The sequence below is a fragment of the Alligator mississippiensis genome, chromosome 2, assembly GCF_030867095.1.
Source record: "Alligator mississippiensis isolate rAllMis1 chromosome 2, rAllMis1, whole genome shotgun sequence".
In the NCBI taxonomy this organism is placed as follows: Eukaryota; Metazoa; Chordata; order Crocodylia; family Alligatoridae; genus Alligator; species Alligator mississippiensis.
In genome coordinates this window covers 63291314-63318843 of record NC_081825.1, presented here as the reverse complement: position 1 = coordinate 63318843, position 27530 = coordinate 63291314, and the positions used below count along the sequence as shown (strand labels likewise).

General features: G+C 45.9%; 1 protein-coding gene across 1 annotated transcript in view; it reads left to right on the top strand.

Moving 5' to 3' along the window:
- Positions 1 to 2923: 2923 nt before the first annotated feature.
- The window catches only part of SGCZ (sarcoglycan zeta), a 779950-nt gene continuing 755343 nt past the window's right edge, over positions 2924 to 27530 (top strand). Inside the window, exons 1-3 of the mRNA XM_059721776.1 lie at positions 2924 to 3776; positions 4626 to 4705; positions 11251 to 11346. The gene's annotated coding sequence lies outside the window, so the exon portion shown is untranslated. The remainder of the gene's footprint in view (positions 3777 to 4625; positions 4706 to 11250; positions 11347 to 27530) is intronic.

The window sequence follows — 27530 nt, the reverse complement described above, 5'->3', positions numbered from 1 at the left end:
GCGCCATATTGAAAAGCCCAAGGTGGGCACGGCGAGCCCCGGAGAGGGGGAGCGCCATATTGAGAAGCCCAAGACAGACGTAGCGAGCACGGCCGTAGGCTAGTGTGGCAACACCCCTCAGACAGAGGCAAGGTGCTGCGGTTGTCCCTGAGGAGAGGGGATAGCAGTGCGATGAGCCTCGATCAGAGAGGGTACCCGTGCGGTTGGCCTGAAGGACCGGAGACCCGCTAGAGGGTCCCTGAGCAGGACGACACTTTTAGAGAAGGCCCAGAGTGGGCTTGACGAGAGTCCCCAGCGAGGAGCTGAGTATTAGAGAGAGCCCAGAGTGGGCTAGACTACAGGGGAGGCCCAGGAGTGGGCGAGATTACAGAGGAGGCCCGGGAGAATGGGCGTGTTAAGTTGACAGTCCAACGTCTGGTACATCTGCGAGGCTTGGGGCGTGCTATTAGGGGTTTATAGGAGCCATGCGTAGCCCATAAGGCTAGGGTGCTTGGGGAGCACCCATTACACCGGGAGACCCCCAGGGGAGTCCAGGAACACGCAGGGACAGAGGTCCCGAGTAGCTGTGCCCAGGGAGTCATAGGCAGCCTCCCAATCATATTTTCCAGCAAGACGTGGTGGGCGAGAATAAGAGGGTGCCTTGGGCTGGCCTTGACATGGAGCGAGGGACCTCGAGGAGATCACGGCCCTCCTAGAGGACCCCGCCGTGACAAATATCTTCATCAGTGACTTGGATGAGGGGGTAAAAAGTACCCTGTTCAAATTTGCAGATGACACTAAGATGTGGAGAGAAGTGGGCATGCTAGAAGGGAAGAATAGGCTGCAAGTGGACCTAGACAGGTTACAGGGGTAAGCGGATGAGAACAGGATGGGGTAAGACACTGACAAGTGCAAGCTGCTGCACCTGGGGAGGAAGAACCAGCAGCATACCTACAGGCTGGGGAACTCCCTTCTTATCAGTGCAGAGGCAGAAAAGGATCTTGGAGTCATTATTGATGCCAAAATGAACATGAGCCGACAGTGTGGGGACGTGGTCAAGAAGGATACCTTGTCATGCATCTACGGATGCATCTCAAGAAGGTCCAAGGAGGTGATCCTCACCCTCTATGCAACACTGGTCAGGCCGCAGTTGGAGTATTGCATTCAGTTCTTGGTGCCGCACTTCAGGAGGGATGTAGACAACATGAAGAGGGTCCACAGGAGGACCATCCGCATGATCAGGAGTCAGCAGGGCAGGCCCTATGAGTAGAGGTTAAGGGACCTGAACCTGTTCAGCCTCCACAAGAGAAGGCTGAGGTAGGATCTAGTGGCTGTTCACAAACTAGTCGGGGGGACCAACAGGCATTGGGGGAGTCCCTGTTCCCCCAAGCACTACCAGGAGTGACAAGAAATAAGTCACAAGCTGGCAGAGGGTAGATTCAGACTAGATATCAGGAGGTGCTACTTCACTGTCAGGGCGGCTAGGATCTGGAACCAACTTCCAAGAGAAGTGGTGCTGGCTCCTACCCTGGGGGTCTTTAAGAGGAGGCTGCATGAATACCTGGCCGGGGTCGTTTGACCCCAGTACTCTTTCCTGCCAATGGCAGGAGGTCGTACTTGATGATCTGCTCAGGTCCCTTCTGACCCTACCAACTATGAATATATCCAAACTTAAAAAAACCCCAGTTTTTTAACTCAGACTGTGGGCTGGTTATGCTATACCGGTTAGGCATTGAATGAAGTTCCTGTATTTAGAGAGATAATAGATTAGGATAAAAAAATATTGTTCCCATTTCCTGTGTACCTGTGTAAATTACCCAATTTGCTTTCTACAATCAAATGAAAAACAAATGTAAAAACAGATGCTGATATTGCAATATTACACCTCATTTTTTTGAGAGGGGAGATGGGTTTTTTTTCTTTTTCGCATGTCATCCAGTGTTGTTAATTGGCTTCACAGAGATGTGAAGTTAAAACCCAAATAAAGCCTAACGAGGCTCCTGAGGAGAGAAAACAACGTTGTTGGCTGGATTAATTACCAAGTAAAAGTTGAGTTAAATATGTAATGACTAATTGAACTGACAAGTATCTAGGAAGAGCCTTGACCTTTGGATACTTTGGGTGCTTAACTTAGCCATGGCTTCTTTAGATGCAGAAACAAGGAAGCTGATAGCACAATCCATGTGACATGGGTGTGGGGGTGTGTGTGTGCGCGCGCGCATGTGTGTGCATGTGCACACCAATGTTCACCTGTTGCAAAGGTGGTTGAAATATGCTCAAGAGATCAAAGGAAGAGGGTCACACCTCTTACTACAAAGAAGGCAAAAAAACCCCAGTCTGTACCAATGTGACCAATTGCTAATCTTTTCTTGGCATCAGATACCTGACAAGGTTTATGGGGTGGGAAAACAAAAACAGAAAATTTTGCAAAGTACATAATTTTTCCAAAAGGGAAAAATCTTTTCAGGAGCAAAAGATCTCTAATAATCTGCAAGTGTGGCCCCTGTGGCTGTTTGCAGAGGTTAAAAAAAATCACTTTACTAGAAGAAGCAGCGCATTACTTCAACCCAGCTCTGCAGTGTCTATATAGATCTGATATTTCAGTGGGGCTTTTTGGAGCTTTTGTCTGAATCTGATTCAGTCACCTATTAGATATAAGTGCCAAAAAAGCCCAGTGCCCAAACTATATGGATGTTGGGCAAGCTGGGTCCAACGAACGTTCTGCCTCTTTTGGGCATGTGCTGGGCTTGGCATGGGAGTGCCTAGAGTTTAAAGTATGGGGTTTTTTGTTTGTTTTTTTTTTGCAGGGGGGTTAAACATCTGTAAGAAACCCGTATGTTGCTAACACAACATAGAGGGGTTGTAAAAGAACTGCAATTAGCTAGGGTAGAATTCCCCTAGGTCATGTTCTGCCTGGGGGGGGGGGGGGGGGGACGGGACAAGAACTAGGGATGTTGAAAGTGGCAAGAGATTCCATGGTGCTGCTTAGCTCTGTGGAGAATATTAGTTGCTTGTAGGCAGTTATTGGAAGACCAGTTAATAGAAAGTATCTACCTGATCCAACAAAGGCATAATGGGGTGTTTGAGCACCATAGGCAGCAACTATGTGCAAGGCAGTGTCAGTGGCTGTGCTGCCACTACTATGGCAGCAGCAGTGCTGTCAACACAGATGCTGATGCTCTTGTGCCCCCTCTAGGTGTCTCTGTCACACTTTCTGATGTCCTGATCACCCCTCCTTCATTAAGCTTCTGTGCTCTAATTAACACTGTAGTCCACTGTGGTCCAGAATGTGGGAAGTAAAAACAAGTGCCATCTATTTTAAATCATCCTGAGAAAACAGCACAGAAAATCTACCCATCTCTGGTCTTCTGAGCATGCACAGGGATGCACATATCATGAATTGAATAGGTTGCATTTCTTCTAACATCACTAGCATTCTTGGGTTTATTTAGCTAATCCTGGATAGAAGCCTGTAGATTCAGTATTCTGACATTAGCAAATCAGGGCATGAAAAAATCATGAACTGTGTCCCAGATACTAAAAGATGAGCTAAAAGAAACAGTTGACTTAAAAAAAAAAAATAAAAGAAAAAAGAAAACAAGAAAAAAAAAGTAAGTAAAAGAGAAAATATGTGCATTTCCCCTTTCTCTTCTAGGCTTTGATCATTTGGATTTCATGTATCAAGTTTCCAACAACAACCATGAAAACTAAGAACTTTGCTGCTGTTGTTTTAACTGAAAACTAATATTAAAGACTCTGTGATATGGAACTTTAAGGAAAATAGTGACTTGTGAAAGGTATGATGAAATCATAAGAGTACATAACACTGGATGCTTCTAAATGTTCATTAATGCACTGTAATTATGGCACACTACGCTTAGTATCTATATAATAGCTACTAACTGAATGTACCCTAATTGGTGCTACTGCACAGTAGCACTGGCACATGCTTTTTTGTGATGTTAATGCCCAGTAGACTAATTTTAAAGTGCATTAGCATGGTTTTTGCCTGCCGCACTAATGCACAGTAGAACTAATCTACTGCACATTTAGCATCTTATGTACATTTGCTCACTAGGATGGGTCTTTAACAGTGCAAAAGAGCATAATTAGGAGAAATAGGGAGTAGTTTCACTGCCAGTAAAAACTTGTTTTCAGTGAGACATAATAGTTCAAAAAGAGTTGCCCAATGACAGTGGTGTAAGCAGTATGGCTTGGGACATTTATGATTTAGTAGGGACCTACCGAATTCACAGCAGAAGTAGAGTGCACAGCAGCTCATTTAATCTTACATGTTCTCCTGCATGCACCCTGCCCCTTGCACCCCCACCCCCTGCTGCTGATTAGCAGAGGACCTTGCTGCTCCCTCCTGATCAGCAGGGAAGCTAAAACCACCATTTTAAACATGGCTTCATTTTTGCCTTTCTGCCAGTCACCAGGAAACCACAGAGCTGTCCAGGGCCTCCCAGCTAATTAGTGGCAGGAGGTAAAAGTGGTGCCATATTTTAAAATGAATCTTTTGCCTCCCCATTGGTCAGGAGCAAGCTGCAAGTGGGGCCCCTCCAACGATCAGTGCGGGCAGGGGCACAGGGGACACTGCAAGGTTAAAGGAGCTATAGACTCCACTTCTGCCATTAATTTGGTAGGTCCCTAATGATTAGACTACACAAAGGACTATACAAGAGGGGATATTCCTGTACCACCCATGGGAGGACTAGACAACCTGGTAAGTCTTTTCCATTTTTGTCTCCTGTGATAAAATTTAATCCCTTTCACACTTCACATGTTTTCATACGCTCTTCTTCATTTTCTCTCTCATTCATTTAATTATGAACTTTTAAATAGATAACTCTTGCATTGTTTTTAGGAAAAAAATGTTCATCAACTTATGCAGTAAACTTATTTGGTCTCTGTTACTTTTCATAAGTATGCTTATTGGAGACCCTGAGCCAGCTTCTCATCTTAATTTAGTTTAAACCCTGATGTAACTAACTGCTTTCAGTGGAGTTACCCTAAGATAAAAGAGGTCAAAATCTGGTCTACTGAATTGGATTTTCCTTTCCACAATAACTGTATGGAGTTATTTCTTGTTTACACAGGTCTAAGGAGATCTAGGCTAAGTATAAGTCATTATTGTCATCTTGTTTAATTAAACAAATAATATATACCTTAGCACTGGCAGTTAATTAATTTGGTCTTAGGGTAAAATAACTGTTTCTGCAAAATGGTTGCATACCAGTCTTAACATCTAGGAGTTGAAAATGTGTGTTGTATAGCTCATACTAAAGCTCAGGTCAAAGAAAATATTGTCTGAATAAAGGGCAAAAGCACAATGTTGACATAGTGGGCTCCTTCTTGATTATGTCAATGTTGCATTGCATGGATATTGATTGAGTCCTTGGTTTTCTAGAATACTAATGATCTGTAACTGACAACAGAGCCCCTATTTTAAATATAATTGCTGAATTTTACAATTACTAGACTACAATTAGTAGTTGAAACTGAAAAATGTGTTTCTTTAGAAAACAAACGGATGTACACATAGCAGAATTTGAATAAACAGGAAATGTGCTATCTTAGTTTTTAGGTGTGGAATGAATTCAGTTAGATGCTGATGTATTTGCTTGCAATGACAGCAGTAGAAATCAACCTTGTAAGCCTTGTGTAACCTGCAAGGCTTACGTACAAGAGACATAATAATTTGCACCCAGAGGCAATATTTCTAGGAATTCAGGTGTAACAAAGAAAGTAGATGGAATATGAACATTTCACACACTTCTGTTTTCTTCCTCCCGTTTCCTTGTCCTCTACTCTATTCTAGTGTTTTTATTTTAACCTTTTTAGACTCCATGCTCCCCTCATCACACTGAAGGAACCACCCCCAGAAAATTCTAGCTTTTCGTTTTTTTTCATTTTTTTTTTTTTATTATAAAAAATTAATACAGCACTTCTTGTGTTGCAAATGAGACCACAGCACTTTAATATGATTTTAAACAACATGGGGTGGTTACACAAATGCAGACAGCCCATCTGAAGGTGCTCTAATTCATAGCATTCTACACACAGTGCCATGAGTTAGAGCACCATTAAACCCAATCGGTGTGTTCAACTATTGGGTGGATGGGCTCAGAGCCTGCCTGCACAGGCCTTGGCCAGCAGGCAGAGATGCTCCAGCAACCTTCCAAAATGCTTCCAGATTGCCCCTCTCCCCAGACCCACCCGTTTCCAGCTCTTAAGTGACAGCAGGAGAAGAGGGGGAGGAGAGGAGCCTCTCCTGCCACACATGCCCCCACCAGCTACCCCTGCTGGAGCTGGGCAAGGCTTGCATGGGTGTCTGTGTGGGGGGTGGTCCCTCCCCCCTATAGCCCACCCACATGAGTGTCTTAACAGCAGTGGAAGCTTCTGTGCCTGGAGCTCAGGAAGTCAGATAAATTTTCCCCACCTCAAGGGCCCAGCCCAGCTTTCTCCAGGGGAGGAGTAGCCAGGCTGGGCCTGTGAGGCGGGGTTATTTTGTTTTCCCCCCCCCCCCCCCGCCCCACCCCAGCTCCAGGCATGACACTTATAGAAATGTTTCTGTTTAGAATCTGAAGGAGCAGGTTTACAACAATAGTTGAAGTGGACTGAATCAGACAAAAGAGCTGCTAATGCATATATTGCACATCTTTGTTAAAGAGAAAAGACAGACCTCTTCTTTAATTAATTTCTTGTTCGTAATGAACTTCAGCATCTGCATTAGAATGTAGAAATTCTGCAGTAACATCTTGGTACACTGTTGAAACTTTGAGGGCCATAAGGCAATGGTGCCTACGGTGACTGGGGCAACTGGCCAGGTACCAGTCCAGGCTCCAGGCCATGTCATGATGACATTGCCCTAAGAAATCCTTGTATTTTAATATAAATTATTGTTACTAAACCCGATGCTCTGTCTGGGTGTGGACAGACCACGGTTAGGGGCCAGGTTTAAGAGGGAAAATTAGAGATGAAATGGTTATTTTACAGGAAGTGGTGACTAAATACAATACGTTTGGGGGAAAGGGTTGTATATTATAAACGTGTTTGAAAAGTCTATGCCTGCATGGAATATAATCATGTAAAGGCATATTAGCTTAGCAGTACCTGGACATCCTTAATGAGGGGTTGAAGGGATTTCTTCATTGATTGTACTTGCTTTCTGCCAAAATAGTTATAGATTTTTTGTATATGAGCTTTAGTATTCCTGTAGCTATAAAAAGGATAAATAAAGAAGCTTAGTTTCCATGGTGTGATAAATGCTAGTAAGTATGCCTTTTTAATGAAAAATTAGTATATATGTAACTATGCAAAAAGACTTGGTGTTCAGTGTAACAATGGCTAGCAATATGAAAAGATTTGCTTTGAAGTTTACTATTTAGTAACAATGGTATTTCAACACCTAAGACATTAGTTTCTCACCAAATAAAAGTATAAATAATTTGAAATAGTGACTTTTATCATCTCTGCCCAGCAATTTATAACCTCTTTGACTATACTGACAATATTTCCTTATGTAGGTCTCATTTACACATATTAAACTCATAAATAACAGCTCACCAAGTGCACATTACGCTCTTTGAAAAATTAGTGTTATTTTGATATAGTTTTCATAGTCTTTTTAACATTCACAACCATATTTTTTCAATAATTATGAAATTATTCTTTAGAATTTGTTTGTATACAGATGAATAATTCTCTTTATGGAATGGTCTGAATAAGGCAATGACAAATGATAATGCCAGTTAGCATAGATATCTAATTGTCCAGTTGGATTAATGTCTCTACAGCTCAATTTGTTTGCCACCATTTTCATTAACAACAAATGATGTGTGGTTTTATGTGGAAGTAGATATAGAACAGAGCTAAAAAAACAGCAGGAAAAAGACATTTAAGAGACAACTAATTGCTTGAAACACCACTTTTAGAAAATAACTTATCTAGTAAACTAAAGTCTGTTCTGCAAACCCTTCGCATATGGGATGACATGACAACCATGGCATCTCTGTTGATTTTTGTATATATGGCTATGGGTTGTAAGGCTGTAACTTGGAGGGGCAGAAAGAGAGATCCCAAAATTTAGCACCCCCAGTTTTCATGCAGTAAAATTAACAAGATTATTTAGAATTATGTATTTTAGGGGAAACAGATTGCTGTGGAGACATGTTTTATGTCTAGGATTCTAATAATCTAAATCTGTATTCTATATTTCAATAAATACTGGGGAGGAAAGAACTTTGCAGATAAAGTAAGGTAAATAAGATGACATCACAGAGGTAAAATAAAATGCTTCTTTATGTGCTCTTGACTTTCTACAGTGGATTCACTTAGAGGTAATACCAGTTCCAGTGCTTTTTTTTCTGTGTTAATATAGGAAATATTCATTTCAGCTTGAAAACTGAAATGCATTCTTTAAATGTACACAAATATAATTTTAACAAAACAGCAAAGAATTACAGTTATAACTTAGGAAAAAAATAATTTTCTCATTTCCTTGTTTAGTCATTCTGCATATTTGGCACATTTTGCATGTAGTAAGTGTCATTTTTTTCTGTACTCTTTCAGTTCATTTGATCTATATTCATCTTCCATTGAGTGAACTGTTAAAAAAAAAAAAAAAATGGAGAAAAATGTAAAATCACAAATTGGCAAGGGATCTCCATGGGGAATGAGGGAGAGGTATAAAAGTTGCAGCTGTTTCTAACTCATTGGTTTACTTGAGTAAATATCAAGGTAAAAGGGAAGCATTTTGCACAGGTAAGGTAAAAGACAGCTGTAAATCATGAGCAGTGTTAAAATTCTGAGGGAGTTCCCACTTTATAGATCAGTATAGCAATAAGCAAGGTCAGCTGTTTAGAGTACATACAGATGTTACACTTAGAAGTTTGGGGGATTAGATCAGGTAAAAAATGATCACCTGATCTAGCTAAGTCATTCCTCATTTGAATCATCCTTCTTGCAAATGAACTGCAAAACAATACAGACATTACCAGGAAATTACTTTAAGCCACGTGGTTGTAGATCAAGTGCTGGTTTTACAGCTGTTTGTCAGTTCCAGGAACCCAATCTAAGTACCAATCTGGGTGGAGGTACAGGTAGGGGAGATCAGGGAGCTAGCAGGTCCACAGGGAAGTTGGTCTATGAGGAGAGGTTTGAAGAGGCTAGTAGGTCTGCAGGGAGGAGCAGTATGGAGTGATTAAAGAGACTAGCTTTGGTTGGTGAGCAGGGCAGTTTCATGGGATTGGAGAGGCTACTGGATCCATGGTGGGGTTAGCTAGTCTGCAGGGAAGGTTGCTTATTTGGGGATAATGGGGTTAAGGTGACCAAAAAAAAAAAAAAAGCCAGGTTGGGTGTAGGGGTAAGAAAAACACTACCCCCAGGGCTGGGGCAAGTGGCTGGGTTTTCCCCTTCTCAGGGCTGTGCTCTGAACATGTTAAGTAGATCAGTCTAACCCAGGCCTGACCTAAATTTAGTGCACCTTTCAAGTTAACTAAGTTAGACGGGGCTACCCATTGTTTGCCTGATCTAGCCTTCAGAGAACATCTATACAGTTTGACACTCAGATTGACCTAACTGGGAATATAAAAGTAGGGTCTACAAGGGGGTGAACTAAGTTGGAGTGGATAGCCATTTGTTGCCTAAACTGACCTCACAGATGTGTAAGTATAATGCTCAAATATAGACAGAAAGTTCTTTGGGTAAATCCTGTCTTTTATTAGACAAACTCAAATAGGTGAGAGAAACTCTTCTTAGCAAGCTTTTGAGCACAAACACCCTTCATCAGGTTGAAGTAGTGTAATGAAGATCCAGGAGTAAAACCACAAGGCTTGATGTGCAGAGAAGCCTGCCCATTCCTCTCGATCATATGTGTACACAATAGTTGAAACATTGCTTTTGTGGATTTTAACCTTTACAGTTCCTTAAGATTGTGTGTTCTAACAGGAATAGACTACTTTCTCCTCAAAGTCCAGTATTTTTTTTTTTTGCAAGCATGCAGAAGTATGGACTTTATCTGTTAGCATTGTATGTGATACTGTTCTGTATAGTCATGTGTGAAGGCTTTGATTATATTTTCATGAAAATTATGCAACAACAATTTTGTCTAAATTATAACATCAGTCATTCCAGTACTCTGTATAGTCATTCTGTTACTCTACATAATCACCTTGATGAAAGAGTTGCACTACAGCAAAGACTTTATTTGTGGTTTAGGATATGACTTGGAGGTCAAGACCTACACTCTGTATGCAAGCTAAAGCTCTTGTTCACTTAGATATGTTTTGCCTGAGCAAGAATTGCAAGATCTTGCTATTTGTATTTTAGTCAATTCTATACAGTCAATAAGTGCTCCTTATTCTCTCCACACAAGTGGTAATTAGGAAGTTTGAATTTGAAATGCTTGATGCTTTTCTCTATAGAAGAAACAGAATTGCAGGCAGTTCCTGCCTCAAACAGTTTGAAGCTTAAAAGCAGATCCAGAAAAAGTAGAATGAAGTAAAGTCTTAGAAAAGACTACAGCCCGAAGGACAAGAATTTATTACCTTAAAGCTGTAGTATTTGCTGCTATAAAGAGGTTCTCAGGCTGCAGAGGGCTTAGACACAGATACAGATAGTCAGCAGGTGAAAGAGTCTGTCAAGTGGGGAGGTGACAGCTGCAACTGATGACCAGTAAATGAGGGTGGGGCTAAAGAGAGTCAAGAGCTCCAGGAACAGAGGACCAAAAGCAGAAAAGAGGTAAGGTTGTCATGCCATGCCATGGAAGAAGCCCAAAGCCTGGTTTATCTTCTCTAGGTTTGAAGAAAGACAGCAGGTTTAACTTTCATTTGATTTTTGCATTGCTTTGTTGTTCACTGTAGGGGCAAGGTTGCCCATATGAAAAAAAAACTGACTGGGTACCTGAACTTAGAGCTTACTTTCCTTGATGAGGAAGGTTGGTGAGTGACCTGCTTTCAGGTACTTGTTCCTAACAGAAACTCTTCCTTTTAATTCCTTTTATTTTCCTAAAATCAGCAGAATAGATGCAATGTAGTGAAACGCATAAAATGTGCTTGAATTTTAGGGTGTACCTTTTTAGCTAGAGAACCCCTTGAATAAGGTAGTATACTTCATTAAGAAACAACTACATATCACATCCATGAATGACGAACTTAAGTCCTTATGGTTGTAATAGTGACAAAAGAATTCAAAATCTAGTTTCTAAATTTACAAGCATTTGGCAAGCTGGAGCCTTTATCTATCTCAATTCTCCCTTACCTCTTACAGGCCTCAGAAATCAGTTGCAGACCACACCAGAACATCTCATCCTGCCCAGATCTGGAGTGTCAGACACTGAGAATAAAACAATCTCAGGGGAATTAGGTCTGTAGTTACCAGAATATATTGAATTGAATGTAATGCAACAAGGTCAGACTGAGTCCTAAATGCCCCCCACCTTATTTATTTATTTATTTATTTATTTATTTATATGCATCTATATCCAGAATTGTTGAGGGAGGAAGATGGGGAGTCATGAAAAATCCATTTCTGTTCCTCTGCCCACGAAAACTGGGTGGAAGAGAACTGTATTCTGCTACAAGAAGATGGAGTAGAGGAATTTTGTTGTCTCCACTCCGCCTCCTCCCCCCTCCCTCCCCCAGAATTTAATCCCTAGTAGAATTGCATGTTTGGGGTTTGCTTAATCATAAGCATATAAATAGTCCCACTGAAAAATATTTTCTAAATATGTTGATTTGTTGAAGTTTAGATAGTAGGATAATGGGCATAATATTAACAGAAAGAAATTATATTTTACAAGCATATCCTGTCATGTTTTAGGAGTATTTTAAACTGAGCTATTATTCTTCCCTAAAAAAAATATAAACAGTTGTTTTCTTGTAATAGAAAATTCCAATGTCAAAAGCATGTTTCATCCAAGGTTAATACAAAAGGAACTCTTTTATGTATGTTAAGAAGTGGGTACCGGGGTGAGGCATGTTAGGCTATTGACTAGCTAGAACTTTTTTGTATGTTTAAATCAACCATGACTACTTCCAGAGAAATGACTGCCATCAGGTGACCCTGATTGGGGGGGAGGGGAAGCCCTGTTAGCACTGTTTTGTCTCTACTTTATGCTCATGATTTAGAGAGAAGAATAAAAGGCATAATAACAACAATACATTTGAAACCTAGATGTGTAAGACCCAGATGCACATAAAAAATGATATACGAAAGCTGTGATTGTTTCTTTTCTCTTAAATCCAAGTGAGAGAGAGCTCACATTCTGTAACAATGGCAGATTTCATATTTAGAAAAAAAATGCAATTTTAATTTAGCCTATAATGATAGTTTAGTCAAGGTATCTGTTATTAACCATGTCAGTCTGATTGCTTTTCTGACTGCAGTTTTCAGTTAGGCATAATCTGTTCTATTCAAGAGCGAAAGGAGGGGAGGTGGGGGAAGATTTTTTTGTTAGCAATTCATGAACTTGAATAGGCACTTACAGGAAAACATTTCTTGCAGAGCAATTTTAACTTGTGTGAAAGTGATATTTCTAGATTTAGATAAATGTTGCTAACGTGACTAAAGGTGCTTTTCTGGAAACATCATCTTTCAAAGTGCTTTATCTGATGGTGGTTTTCTAGCATATGGTAGTTTTAAAATGTGTTGTCTGTTTGGTTTCTCCCATAATGCTCCCTAAGGGTGTTTTATGTACTCTCAGTAAGAAGCCACTCAAAAAACAGACTTTTGTGAGCTTCAAGAAAAAACAGTTTATGGAGTGTCTTTGTTTGCTTGTTTTACTACTCTGGAACACTGTTACCACTTACTTTGTGAGGCATAAAAAATTTGAAGGCTGATAATAGAAGTCCTTCCACTTTTGTTTGAGTGAGGATAGACTACAGCAGTGATTCTCAAGCTGCTTTTTTTTTTTTTTTCTTTTTTGTGGATCACTTGAAAATTGCTGAGGGTCTTGGCAGACCACTTAATAAATTTTGTTGTTGTTGCTCTACAAATCCAAAGCACACATCTCGTATTTTAATACCAGTAGTCCTACCTTACAAGTATAGATATTCTTGATTTGTTTCGCAACCTTTCTGCATGCCACCTGAATGGAGCTCATGGACCAGTGGTGGTCCGTGGACCACAGTTTGAGGATTCTTTAGTCCAAAGCTTCTAGTCTGAGGATCCATAATGGGAATGTGCAATATCTCTCACAATGACTTGTATAGATGACTAAGAATATGGGCTGAAAGGGGTAAGCTTGGCAGCAAAGTTTCTAAAAACTGGAAGAACTCTCAAGTAATTCTGGATTGAATCAGTATTAATAATGGACAGTATTAAGTATTTTAAGCTTAAATTCTACTACAGTGCAGCATCCTAACATGGATCCCACTGGAAATGGACAGTGGAATCTGGCTATCAAAGATTTTGTAGATTTTATAGACATTAGGACTGGAAAGGTCGTCGCAAGATCGAGTCAAGCCCCCTGCCCCAGGGCAGGAAGTCAGCTGGGTCAACGGATCCCAGAAAAGAAACATCCAAGTATCTCTTAAAGGAGTCCAGAGTAAGTGCATGCACCACCTCTGGTGGCAGTCTGTTCCAGGCCTTGGGGCCTCGGACAGTAAAGAAGCTATTTCTTATGTCCAGCCTGAAATGGTCTTGGAGGAGTTTGTGACCATTTGACCTTATCATCCCTTGGGGTGTTCTGGTGAACAGGTGCTCCCCCAGATCCTGATGTATACCTCTTTATATACTTTTAGGTAGCCACCAGGTCTCCCCTGAGCCTGCACTTTGCTAGGCTGAAGAGTCCCATAGCTCTCAGCCTCTCATCATAAGGCCTGTTTTCCTGCCCTCTGATCAATTGTGTGGCTCTCCTCTGGACTCTCTCAAGCATCTCCACATCATTTTTGAATTGTGGAGCCCAGAATTGGATGCAGTACTCCCAGCTGCGGCCTCACCAAGGCCAAGTACAGTGGGAGGATGACATCCTGGGACTTGCTAGAGAAGCATCTATGGATGCAAGCCAGTGTTTTGCTTGCTTTGCCAGCTGCAACATCACATTGGTGACTCATTCATCTTGTGGTCAATCATGCCACCCAAGTCCCTTTTAGCTGTGCTGCTAGCAAGAGTAGCGCTGCCAAGCCTATAAGCATACTACAGATTACTCTTCCCAAGGTAGAGTACCTTGCATTTTTTTGGTGTTAAACGCCATCAGGTTTTCATCCACCCATTTTCTGAGCCTGTCGAGGTTGGCCTGGATCTCCATTCTGTCCTTGGGTGAGGATGCTTTACCCCAAAATTTGGTGTTATCAGCAAACTTGGCCAGTCTGCTTCTGACACCAGTGTCCATATCATTAATGAAGATGTTAAAAAGTATAGGCCCAAGGACAGAGCCTTGGGGTACCCCACTGGTCATGGTGTACCATGATGATAGACTTCCATTAACTACCACTCTGGGTCAGACCTTGGAGCCAATTCCCCAGCCAGCAGGCTGCGATGTAGCCAAGGCCGCAGTTGACCAGTTTTTCTATGAGATGATCACGGGATACTAGATCGAAAGTCTTTTTTAAACTCAAGATATATGATATCAATCTCTTCTCCCTTGTCCAGGTTATGTCACCTGATCATAGAAGGTGATGAGATTGGTAAGGCAAGACCTACCTGCAACAAACCTATGCTGGCTATCCCTCAGGACGTTGCCATCAGCCAGTTGGTCAAGAATGGTCTCTCTGATAATTTTTTTTTCTAAGATCTTCCCTGGGATAGAGGTCAGACTGATAGGCCTGTAGTTCCCTGGATCTACTTTCCTCCCTTTTTTGAAGATAGGAACTGCAGTAGACTGGCAATAATCAGGAGAGAATGCATGGAATCACCTGACCTTTGTGCTCAGTGTAGATCAAGGACTTCAAGATATGATTCTATAAGGAAAAAAAAATTCTCCCTACCAGCCAAAAAAAATTTGCAACTCTTAGAATAGGGCACAAATGACTTGCTGACACAACTCCATACTGCTTTATTTCTTGGATTATTAAAGTCTGTTGTACTCAACACAGTACAGCTATATCCTTTATGGTCCCTGTGAGACTAAAAATCACAATGTCAGCAGTGACACTTATTTTTCTGATATCCTTCTCCTGCAAATAGCTGCTTCTCAGAGGGGTCCATTGTAAAGATGTATGCTTTCTACAATGATGTGCATTCAACAGAGAAGCCCCACCATCTGTAGTATAGGTCAGTGCAAGTAAAAGACCTAGATAAAATAGAATGAACAGAATCTTAGCAGTAGACATACCATACAGAAAAAAACAGTGATATACAGATGCATCAACATAGACTTCAACAAAATTGCAACCAGCCAATATGGATGTACTAAGAAAAAATTGTGTCAAATAAACTTGATCTCCTTCTTTGACAAAGCAACTAGCTGAGTGGATGAAGAGAATGCAGCGGATATTCATAGATTCATAGTTGGTAGGGTCGGAAGGGACCTCAATAGATCATCAAGTCCGACCCCCTATATTATATCTGAACTTTAGCAAGGTTTTTTTTCAAGGTCCTACATGACCCTCTCATAAACAAATTGGATAAAGATGAGAGAGACAAAATTACTAAAAAGTGGATAGACACCTAGCTCACTACTTGCAAGTAAAGGGTAATGATAAATGGATCCATGTCAGAATGGCAGGAGGCTTTCAGTGGAGTCCCACAGGGATTGTCCTAGGCCCAGTGCTTTTCAACATGTTTGTTAATTATTTAGATAATGGAATAAAGAGTGTTTTGAGAAGTTTTGCAGATGAGACAAAGCTGCAAAAGATTGTGAATACATTGGAGGATGGGGCACAATTCTGAAGGATCTGGATTTATTGGAAGTCTGGGCTGGAGCCAATGGGATGGAGTTCATATAACATATGTAAGATGCTATGCCTCAGGGTGGGGAGGGCGAATGATAAAAAATGAATATGAAAAGGGATGATAATTGGCTGCATGGTAGCACTATAGAGAAGGATCTGGGAGTCTTGATGGGTTGGAGGCAGAACATGAGTATGCAGTGTGACATGGCTTCGTAAAAAGAATGACCAGGCCCCTACTTTGCCCAGCCCTCCAGGGAGCCGCGCGACCAGGCTGCGCAAACAGGCGCGCTTCTCTGCCGGGGTGTGAGTTAGCGCGGAGTTCACACGGGAGGGCCCAGGACCCTGCCAGCGCGCCCCCCCCCAGGGTAGACAGTCCCAGCCGTAGCCAGCCTCCAGCGGCATGACACGGATGGGCACGCGCTGCACCCCAAGGGTCCACTCGGGCTCCACAGCCCTCCTCTGGCACCTCAGAGACGGCCACCCAGACGGAGCCCCTGGCTCTCAGCTACGGGGGCTGCCTGTCCCCTTTTCAGGCTCTGGGGCCTGGGAGCATGGTGACCTCCCCTTGTGGGGTCTGCTCCCTTTTGGGGTCTCTGGCGCACCAGCTGGAGGAGCTCCAGGCCACAGTCCAGAGACTGCGTGCCATCAGGGACTGCGAGCAGGAGATAGACTCCTACTGCCAGGCACTTCTCCCCCGGGAGGCGGAGGGTAGACTACAGTCTTCCTCCACACCAAAGGAGGACTCCGGGACCTCCCGCTCTGTCCAGGCAGGGACATGGACCACGGTGGTCAAGGGCCCTAAGGCCTGCTGCACCAAGGCCCCTGCCCCGCTGGAGCTGAGCAACAGGTATGCACCTCTTGCTGCTACAGCAGAGCCTGCTGAGTTGCCGGCTCCCACAGGCAACATGGACCCAACGGCAGCTCCCACCCCTGCTCTCCCCAAGACAAAACATAGGGTGTTTGTTGTGGGAGACTCTCTCCTGAGGGGGACTGAGGCGGCAATCTGCTGCTCTGACCCCTTAGCCCGGGAAGTCTGCTGCTTCCCGGGGGCCCACATCCGGGACATTGCGGAGAGGATCCCAGAGCTCCTCAAACCCACAGACCACTATCCCATGCTCCTAATTCATGTGGGCACCAATGACACGGCTCGGAGCGCTCCCAGCCGGGTCACGAGGCGCTACAGGGATTTGGGAGCGGGGCTAAAGAGTCTGGGGGCACAGGTGGTGTTCTCGTCGATCTGCCCAGTCTCAGGCTATTGGCTGAGGGGGGAGAGGAGGATCCACGTGGTCAACCAAAGACGGTGGCGCTGGTGTCGTCGGGAAGGCTTTGGCTTTCATGACCACAGCCTGCTCTTTGGCGAGAGAGGCAGCGAGCTGCTGGGAAGAGATGGCATCCACCTCTCTCCCCTAGGAAGGAGGCTCTTCTCAGCCAGACTGGCTGACCTGCTCCACTGGGCTTTAAACTAAGCCCGCTGGGGGACAGGGGGACTACTGCCACTGCTGGCCCACTGAGCAATCCTTGCAAAGCCAGCAGGTCAAGGCACTTAAGGGAGCCCAGCCCTGGCAAAATCTGTGGGCAAGGAAGGAGCCCCCCAGGGGGCACTTGCTTTCCTGTACACAAATGCCAGGAGCTTGGGGAATAAGCAGGAGGAACTCATCCTCCTGCTCAATGCAAATAATGATGATGTCATAGGGATAACAGAGACCTGGTGGGACTCCACCCATGACTGGACCACGGGTATAGATGGCTATACCCTGTACAGGAGGGATCGTGTAGAGAAAAGGGGCGGGGTTGTAGCTCTCTATGTTAAGGAAAGCTACATGTCCCTGCAAGCGAATATTGGTGACTAGGGTGGATGGCTGGAGCACCTCTGGGTTAAAATCCATGGGGAACACGGCACAGGGGACACAATGGTGGGAGTCTACTACAGACCTCCCACCCAAAGCCCTGAGCTTGACCAGGAGTTTGCCCGGGACCTGGCTGAGGCCGCATGCTCCAGGACCATGGTTGTCATGGGTGACTTCAATTACCCAGACATCTTGTGGGAGGATTGCTCAGCAAAATCTGAGCAGTTGCAAAGCTTCCTCTCGTGTGTGGATGACCTCTACCTGACTCAACAAGTCTATGGGCCAATGAGAGGCAAAGCGCTGCTTGACCTGGTGCTGGCTATTGGGGATGACCTAGACGGCGACCTAGTGATGGATGGGAAGCTGGGTGACAGCAACCATGAGCTGATCACTTTCACCATCCGCCGAGAAGCTGGCAAGTCAGTCAGCAACACGGAAGTCCTTGACTTCAGGAAAGCCGACTTTGACAAGCTCAGGAGGCTTGTCAGTGAGGCCCTAAGGGACCATGACCACGGGGAGAGGGGAGTTCAAGAAGAGTGGTTGCTCCTCAAGGGAGCGATCCTCAATGCCCAAACTAAGTCTATTCCATCTCGGAGGAAAGGCAGCAAGAGGGCACAGCAGCCCCCCTGGCTCTCCAGGGACCTAGCAGACCTCCTGAGGCTAAAAAGAAAGGCCTACAAAGGATGGAGGATGGGAGTCACCTCCAAGCAGGATTATTCTGCACTGGTCCGGTCCTGTAGGGAGCAGACCAGGAAAGCCAAGGCTGCAACTGAACTCCAACTAGCTTTGAGCATCAAGGACAATAAAAAGTCATTTTTCAGACATGTGGGGAGCCGGAGTAAAAGCAGGGGCAACGTTGGACCCCTGCTGAACCAGATGGGGCAACTGACAACTGACGCCCAGGAAAAAGCCAAGCTATTAAATAGGTACTTTGCGTCGGTCTTTCATCAGTCCCATGGGACGCCCATGCCCGCTATGGGACAGGGAAGTCCGGATGAGGGTGATCCCCTGCCCTCCATTGATGCTGACTTCGTGAAGGAACATCTTGAGAAGCTGGATACCTTCAAGTCAGCTGGCCCTGACGATCTTCACCCCAGGGTACTCAAGAAGCTGGCGAGCATCATAGCCCAGCCCCTACCGCGGATCTTTGAAAACTCTTGGTGCTCTGGTGTAGTGCCTGAAGACTGGAAGAAGGCCAATGTGGTGCCTATCTTCAAGAAAGGGAGGAAAGTGGATTCAGCTAACTATAGGCCCATTAGCCTGACTTCTATCCCGGGGAAGATCTTAGAAAAGTTTATCAAAGAAGCCATCCTTAATGGACTGGCCAATGCCAACATCTTAAGGGATAGCCAGCACGGGTTTGTTGCAGGTAGGTCTTGCTTGACCAATCTCATTTCCTTCTACGACCAGGTGACCTATCACCTGGACAAGGGAGAAGAGATTGATGTCATATATCTTGACTTCAAAAAAGCCTTTGACCTGGTTTCCCTTAATCACCTCTTAGAGAAAATGGCCAATTGTTACCTTGGGTCCTTCACGATCCACTGGCTGGAAAACTGGCTCTGGGGTTGGACCCAGAGGGTAGTAATTGATGGAAATCACTCATCTTGGTGTCCTGTGACCAGTGGGGTCCCCCAAGGCTCTGTCCTTGGACCCATACTGTTCAACATCTTCATTAATGATGTGGACACTGGAGTCAGAAGCGGACTGGCCAAGTTTGCTGATGACCCCAAACTTTGGGGAAAAGCATCCACACCAGAAGACAGGCGGATGATCCAGGCTGACCTGGACAGGCTCAGCAAGTGGGCGGATGAGAATCTGATGGTGTTCAACACCGATAAATGCAAGGTTCTCCACCTTGGGGAAAAAAAACCCGCAGCATCCTTATAGGCTCGGCAGTGCTATGTTAGTTAGCACTATGGAAGAAAGAGACTTGGGGGTCATCATTGACCACAAGATGAACATGAGCCTGCAATGCGATGCTGTGGCTAGTAAAGCGACCAAAACGCTGGCTTGCATCCATAGATGCTTCTCAATCAAATCCCGGGATGTCATTCTTCCCCTGTACTCGGCCTTAGTGAGGCCGCAGCTGGAGTACTGCGTCCAGTTTTGGGCTCCACAATTCAAAAAGGATGTGGAGAAGCTTGAGAGAGTCCAGAGAAGAGCCACACACATGATCAGGGGTCAGGGAAGCAGACCCTACGATGACAGGCTGAGAGCCCTGGGGCTCTTTAGCCTGGAAAAGCGCAGGCTCAGGGGTGATCTGATGGCCACCTACAAGTTTATCAGGGGTGACCACCAGTATCTAGGGGAACGTTTGTTCACCAGAGCGCCCCAGGGGATGACGAGGACGAATGGTCACAAACTACTACAAGATCGTTTCAGGCTGGACATAAGGAAGAATTTCTTTACTGTCCGAGCCCCCAAGGTCTGGAACAGCCTGCCACTGGAGGTTGTTCAAGCACCTTCATTGAACACCTTCAAGATGAAACTGGATGCTTATCTTGCTGGGATCCTATGACCCCAGCTGACGTCCTGCCCTTTGGGCGGGGGGCTGGACTCGATGATCTTCCGAGGTCCCTTCCAGCCCTAATGCCTATGAAACCTATAAACAAACAGAGCTGCAATAATTACCTCCCCTCCCATAGTTAGCCATTCCAGCCTTCAGATAGGGAATGTACCCAAGATAATAACTGGTGCCACAGGTGTACTAACAGTTACCACTTTGCCAATCAACCTTCCTGTTTCTTCTACTCGGAGACCAGGATTAAACTTGCTCTGGGGTGGCAGGTTCCTTCCAATACAGGTACTGTGGCTGGACCATGTGAAGGTCATCTGGGCATGTTTCCGGGGGATGCTCTTCAGGGTCAGGCTACTCCTTTAGGTCTTCAGGAGCAAGTTCATTAATGTCTGGGCAATAAGAAGGATAGTAAATATGCCCTACCCAGGAAACACAATATGGCATTAACAAGAAGAATACAGTTATAACAGTCTACCACTTCATGGCGCCAGTCAGTTCAGACAGGTGCCAGAGCAGGACTTGTTTTCAGTGGCAGGCTTAATTAGGAATAGCCATGGCTGCATTTGGGAACAGATCCAATCCATAGGAAGACAGCAAGGAGCTCGGTTCCCGTTAGATGAATCTGACTTAAATATCCACCATATATTATGTATACCTTTTGCCAATAGTGTCTGTGGCCAAGTGGGCTTCTCTCAGGCCAGCCGTTGTTGGCCTCCCACCTGCTTCTAGGCACTCCGCCCACCTGTCTCGCTCACCACAACTTGCTGGAAAAGTAATAAGCTGTTAAATAAGGCAGGAGGCTGCCCATTTTTTTTTTTTTTTTTTTGCCCCAATGCCAGGGGGTGCTCTCTGCAGCTCCATTCCTCCCCTACACCGCAGCCCAAGCCTCACAGATGGTATCCAGATGTTAACAAGCACACCAGCCCCACACTAGACTTCAGAATCCTCTTCATAGGACCCTCCTTTTGTCCCCCTGCTCCGGCAGCCTACACCGCCTTCATCCATGCTGCTGAGCTCGTCATATCTGGCTCCACTCTCGGGCATGGTCCCCACTCAAGACCTTTGGCCATACACAGGTCCTGGCCTCACCTCAAAGGTCAGGTGGGGGGCCCAAGCCCAAGACTCTGGATGCCTCTTGCAGTGGGAGTCTGGCTCTTTTGACCTTCTCAGTCCTGGCCCCAGCATGGGTCAGTCAGAGGTGCGCTCTACCTCTGGCCTTACTAGCCCCACACTCTCTCGGGGTCCCCCTTCCTGGATGTGGGGAGCTGGGGTACCTCATACCATGACTGGTGCTACTACAGATGTTACATTTGACTCGCACTCTGCCTCAGCAGTGGAGGACTTAACAGGGTCAGGATTCACCTCTCCCGCTCTGGGGCTGAGCCTCTTTCACTCCGCCTCTGGCCCAAACATCAGCCTCAGGTGTCCAAAGACTTACCTGGGTCTACTCCCCTTGCTTGGAGCTCCATATCCCCCCCCCCTTCACTTGGGGCTCCAGATCTCTGCCCTTTACTTGGGGCTACACCCTCACTGGGGCTCCACAACTCTGCCACTCGCTTGGGGCTAGCACACTGCCCGTCACTTGGGGTTACAGATCTCAGCCCCCTTCAATGGGGCTACCCCCTCACTGGGGTCCTAATTTCTGCCCCCTTCACTTGGGGCTCCAGACCACCCCCTCATTCGGGGCCACGGGGTTTGCTCCATGGTGGGCTCAGGTGGCTGTAGCTGTGCCTGGCCCTAACTTTCCCTCTCGGAGTCTCGAACCCCAATAGGACTCAGGCATCCTCAGCTTTACCTGGCCCCAATTCTCCCTCATGGGGTCTCACACACCCTGCTGGTCTCAGGCAGTCTCAGCCGTACCTGGTCCCCGCGCTCTTCCTTGGGGCTTGCACCCCCGCAACTACCTCTGATGGAACACAAACCCATCCAAAGGTGAGGGCTAGGGTTAAGGTGCCCCTACCCACCTTACACTGGGGTGATAACTGGCCTGGCATTTCCTGGGGGCTCCTGCACCACTGAGATCCACCAGGCCACCCACTCCTGGTAGAGTGCAGTTTTAGGTCATGCCCAGGACCAGGAGCCTCCTGACCATCCCCTACAGCTCCTCCCTTACACCTCCAGATGATACCAGCAACCCTACAGCCAGGCAATGTTATTGTCTGGCCTCCAGCAGAAATACTGCCCTGTTTATATGGGCAGCCCTGGATCCAAAATGGCTGCCCTCATCAGGCACCTGCTGGCTGCTAGCTTCAGGCCCTTAAAGTGGCAGGAACCTACAGTGCCCTGCCACAGTGTCCCCTCCCATTTATCTCCCTGAGGATGCTTCACTACCACCCAATCACCTGCCTGGAGTTTTCCCAGGTCACCACCCCTAGGTCACTCTACTGCTGGCTCACGGGGGACCACCCAATCCAAAGGTCTGTTGCATAGGTCTGCCTCCCAGATGAGGTCAGTTATTGGCCCAATGGGTAGATCAATCCAGGTGCAAGTCCCAGTCCTTAAGAGCTGGGCCAGCGGCCAACCGCAAATTGCGTTTGAGGATGCCATTGGCTCACTCTACCAATCCATTAGACTGCAGATAGTATGGGATGTGATATGTCTATAACATGCCATATTTCACGGTCCAGTCATACACAAGATGACTCTGGAAGTGAGGGCCATTATCGCTCTGTAGTTCTATGGGTGGTGGATACACAGCTAGCAGTTTCCAGTGCTGCACAAGTGTCCTGGGCTGTAGCTCTCGCTGAGGTGCAGGCGAACATTATTCCTGTGATAACTTCTACAGCTACAAACACATACTGTTGCTTCCGGGAAGTTTGAGGGAGGGGGCCAATGAAATTGCATTGCCATACCTGCCACACTACCTTTCCCTTACATAATGACAACGGGGCAGTCGGGCAAGGTTTTAGTCTCACCTTGACCTCTCGGCAGGTGATGCATGAGTCAACTATTTCTTGTGCTTCTTTTTTTAGTCGCATGAATGCCCCAAGACGTGGCCAGGCGGGCAGTCTCATCATGCCCGGGGTGTCCGTGTTGTTGATGTATCCATTCTGTGGCTCATTCTCCAGGTGTACAGTGGGAGGAGGAATCGGGTAATGATGGACTAACTGCTTTATTTTCTTCTTTAACATACAAGGTTTCAGTGCCCTCTTCCCTTGTTAGCTGATCAACTCACTTATTCCACTTTGCTTCCGGGCCTTCTCCCACCTTATTCCCATGTGCTGCACTCACATGTCAGAAGTGTAGAGGAAGTTCATCATTGGCTAACTTCCATAAGGTCTACCATTCTTCGTGGCTCCAAATGTCTTGTCCTCATCTTTTAAATTTTCCTTGTTCCATAGGAGTAGTACATCCTTCCACCACCATCCAGGCGTCGCTATAAATATAAATGGGCTTTACAGGACATGGACCTTCTACTAAATCCCACACAGCCACACCAAGCACTGCTTTGAGCTCGGCATACTGCTTTTTCCGAGGCCTTGTAATACTACTTGCAAGCCATCTCGAATCCTCAAGGCAGCTGCTCTCCAGGCACAACCTTGAGCAGACCTGTATGTAAACCAGACTTTGATATCAGCCAAGCTCTCCATTTCAGGTGAGAGAGGAGGTGCTTCTTTGATGGGTGAAGGTTCACTACAGCTTATTTGGTCAGGATAAACATTAATTGTACGTTCTGTGACTCTCTCAACTAATGCAGGGCGACCTTTGGGGTTACTCATTGGACTTTGCTCAAGATGTAATAAATCCACTTTCGGACTGTGGTGTCTTGGGCTTTTCCCCCAGGTGGCAGCTGGTGGTCTGACAGAGCCATTCTGAGAATAGATATCAGAGTAGTGATAACTGTGGGTAATTCCCTCTCAGTACTTCTGTGGCTTTCAGGGCTGTGTTGCTGCATACAACATCTGTTCTAAGAGCGTATACATTGCTTCTGCCCCTCTCCAGCCTCAGCTCCAGAATCCAAGGGGTTTTCCTTCTGCTTCTGAGGACTCCTTCTGCCATAGGCTCCACTGTGGTCCTCCTTCCAAGACACCTATGCAGAGCCAAAGCTCTCATTTGGGACGTCATGCTGCTAGGGAGGCATGAACAGTTACTGCTTTTTTAAGGGCCCATAAGGCATATTCATGCTCAGGACCCTATTCCCATTTAGTCCTCTTCTTACACAGGTTATACAAGGGACAAGCTAATACACTAAAGTCAGGAACATGCATACACCAAAAACTGAGTGCTCCCAATTGGGCCTGAAGTTCTTTCACATCAGTGGGAGTCAGGGTCTCTACTATAATTCACAGCCCTTCAGTTGGTATTGTGGACCCCCCATTCTGCCATTCTATTCCTAGAAATTCACGCTGGGGCCCTACTTCTTGGATTTTTCCATTCAGACAGCATGAATCCGAAGGTATTCACTTTCTCTTTTAATGATTCAAAGGCCTTGGTGGCAGCCTCCTTGTCTTCACTGCGTACCACGATGTCATCTATATATAGCCACACACGTATATTGGGGTACTTTTCTTGGACCTCATGAACTATGGTAGCTAGAACCCCGTGAGTCAGGGTGGGGCTGTGTATCCACCCCTGGGGCAACACGGTGTAGGTATACTGCTGCCCTGTCCATGTGAAAGCAAATACTGGCCAGTGAACCTCATGGATGGGAATAGCGAAAAACATGTCCTTGATATCAACAGATCCCATTCACGCAGGCCCATAACACCAGATGCTTTCTGTCAAGGGTGGTAGTGATAGGACGGCAGCCATCAAGGGGTCAGTATTAGCATTCAAAGCTCAAAAATCAATAGTCAGCTGCCACCCTCCATTTGGCTTATGCACTGGCCACACTGGATTGTTACACGGAGAGTCCCATCCTCCAACTGCTGGCTGATAATACACTGGATAGGTTGTGTGGCCTTGGGGAGTTCAATACTGGGGTCTGTGTACTCCTTTCATGGGAGGCAGGGTTAGTGGGATCATGCTACATTGAGTTACAGCACTGCACACCCAAACTTCCAGTTCTCTCGCTCAAGGGCAAACCGCTGTCTTCTTGGTACATTAAGTTCCAGTAAGCTTGGTCCCCCCCTTAAGTATTACTGCTGCTGCCGTTACCTTAGAGCCATTTGGTAACACAAAAGTTGCTTGGACCAGATGTCCTGGTGCCTCGGACTCCAATTACTTGATACGGAGTTCCTTTCTCCCCCTTCCAATCTGCGGAATCTAAAATGCAAATCTGGGCATCCGTGTCTAATAGCATATCAATTGATTTCTCACTTTTGCCTAATTGAATCTGTACAGGTATCCAAATTAAGGGGCTAATATTAACTAGATACCAGTCACTGGCCTGTTACTGCTCCTATTGTGGCCCCTTTCTTTGGGCGTCAGGCCAGCCGGACTCCCTAGGCCATGTGATCAGTGGGGGTAAAGGCTGGCGGCCCCGCATGTGTCTGGGAAAATGTCAACAGGTCTGCCTTTAGGGCAGCGAATCCCTCCAGTGGCACTGCTGGTGGTGCAGAAGGCTCTGCTTTTGGGCTTGCCCTTTCACTACAGTGTTTAGCCCACAGCCCTTTCAAGACATTGGTGGGCAATCCATCAATTTGCACCATATTGAAACCAGCAGCTAGCAAGTCTTTCCACATTTTTGCTCACAGAGTCTTGGGCTGGCCTTCCCTGGCTTTTTCCAACAATTTGGGAGGGGTCAGGGGGTTTATCTTTCGCTGAGGCCACCACCATGGCCTTGGCAGTTTTCATCGGCTTGGCAAGCCCTGGCTTCTGCAAAATGGGTAAAAGCTGCACTAATTGCCAGCTCGCATCTCTTACTGGGTGATTCATGACCTCTGGCTTCAAGGCCAACAGGACTGAGGTGCGCTCTGTTGGTGCTCATTGGCAAAACCTCCTCCACAGTGGTGATGTGTTACTACTTCTGCATCTGGCATGCAAGTCCTAACTGAAACTATTCATGCAGCAGTTTATTCTAACTGTTACAAGCAGCAGACAGCCTCCTTTAAATTGGCCCATGACAGAGGGGCAGTATTAAGCTCTTCTTCCATATTACCATAACTGCCAGCAGTCACCTGGAGTGCAGCAGAAAACAAAATAATATTTTCATCACTTCCTGCAAACTGATTTAACTGGAGCTCAGGGCCCAGGATGATTTAGGATGCTTTGGCCCTATTCACTGAAATTGTGGATGCCCCTTCACTATACATTCGAACTAGCCAGTCTATCATTGGTTCTCCCAGATTGGATTTATGGTGTGTGTGTCTGTATATATAATATGTGTGTATATCTTGGATCTCTGCATGGGTAAAGGAACACAGCTCTGTTTGGGGATTCCCTCCTTGTGGCCCTGAATGAGTTATCACCAAGGGGAAGACCTGGCTAGGTCCTTCCCTCTAGGCAGGGACATACGGGGGTGGTTCAGCACCAGACTCATCATCAGTCTCCTCCCCTTGATCTTCCTAGAGCTCCACTTTCAGTTTCTCCCCATACAGACACTGCTGCACCTTGTCAAAGGATGGCTCCACAGCCTGTGCTAACTGCGCTGTCTTCTGGAGGGCAGCGGCTACACACGTGATCATAAATTTTCCTTCCCTCAGTTCAAATGTCTCCAAGTGGCTCTGAGTGGTTCACGCAGCCTTGCACGCCACATTGTTGGATTCTTTCATGTCTTCTAACTCCTTACTCAGCCGAGTGACCTTTTCCCAGAGCTGGGCATTCTCTTTGGCCCCTAACCACAGGCATGTGGTCAGCAGCCAGGACAGGCACCCCTTCTTGGGTTTACCCTGGACAGCAGCAGCAAACCTAGCCCAATGATTGGATACAGTTCCCGGGTCACTCCAGGCAGGCCTCAACCTATCCTTATCCCACCTGGGATTCTCCATCCCTGTCACTTCCTTAAGCAAAGCCACCAATGGGGCCCACCCATCTCCCTCCATTCCAACCTTTTTCTCTGGACCAGAGCCTCTCAATCCTGTTTGTGATGCCAATTTATGTCCCAGCCACCTGCGGAGGGTTCGGGATTGAGAGTGTGGTTGGGGGTAGGCGGGTAAGAAAGGTTTATTGACTCAACAAAAACATGCCTACGCGTAGATAACAGAACAAGGACAGAAAATAATAATTCGCATCGTCAGTGCCCTCTGATGCCTGATGTATGACAAGATTCTCTTTCCACAAAGCTCAGCAAAGTCAGGCATCCCCAATCAGTGCTGTCTGAGATGTACCAGGAAGGACCCTGGTATTCAGTCCTTGGGCTCCTCGAGATCCATGAGCCCACTAAATCCAGGCCAACAGCTAATCTGTAGTTCCTTTCACAGAACTGTATCTTCCTGCTAAATGATTTCTGGATGTGCCAGCCAATTT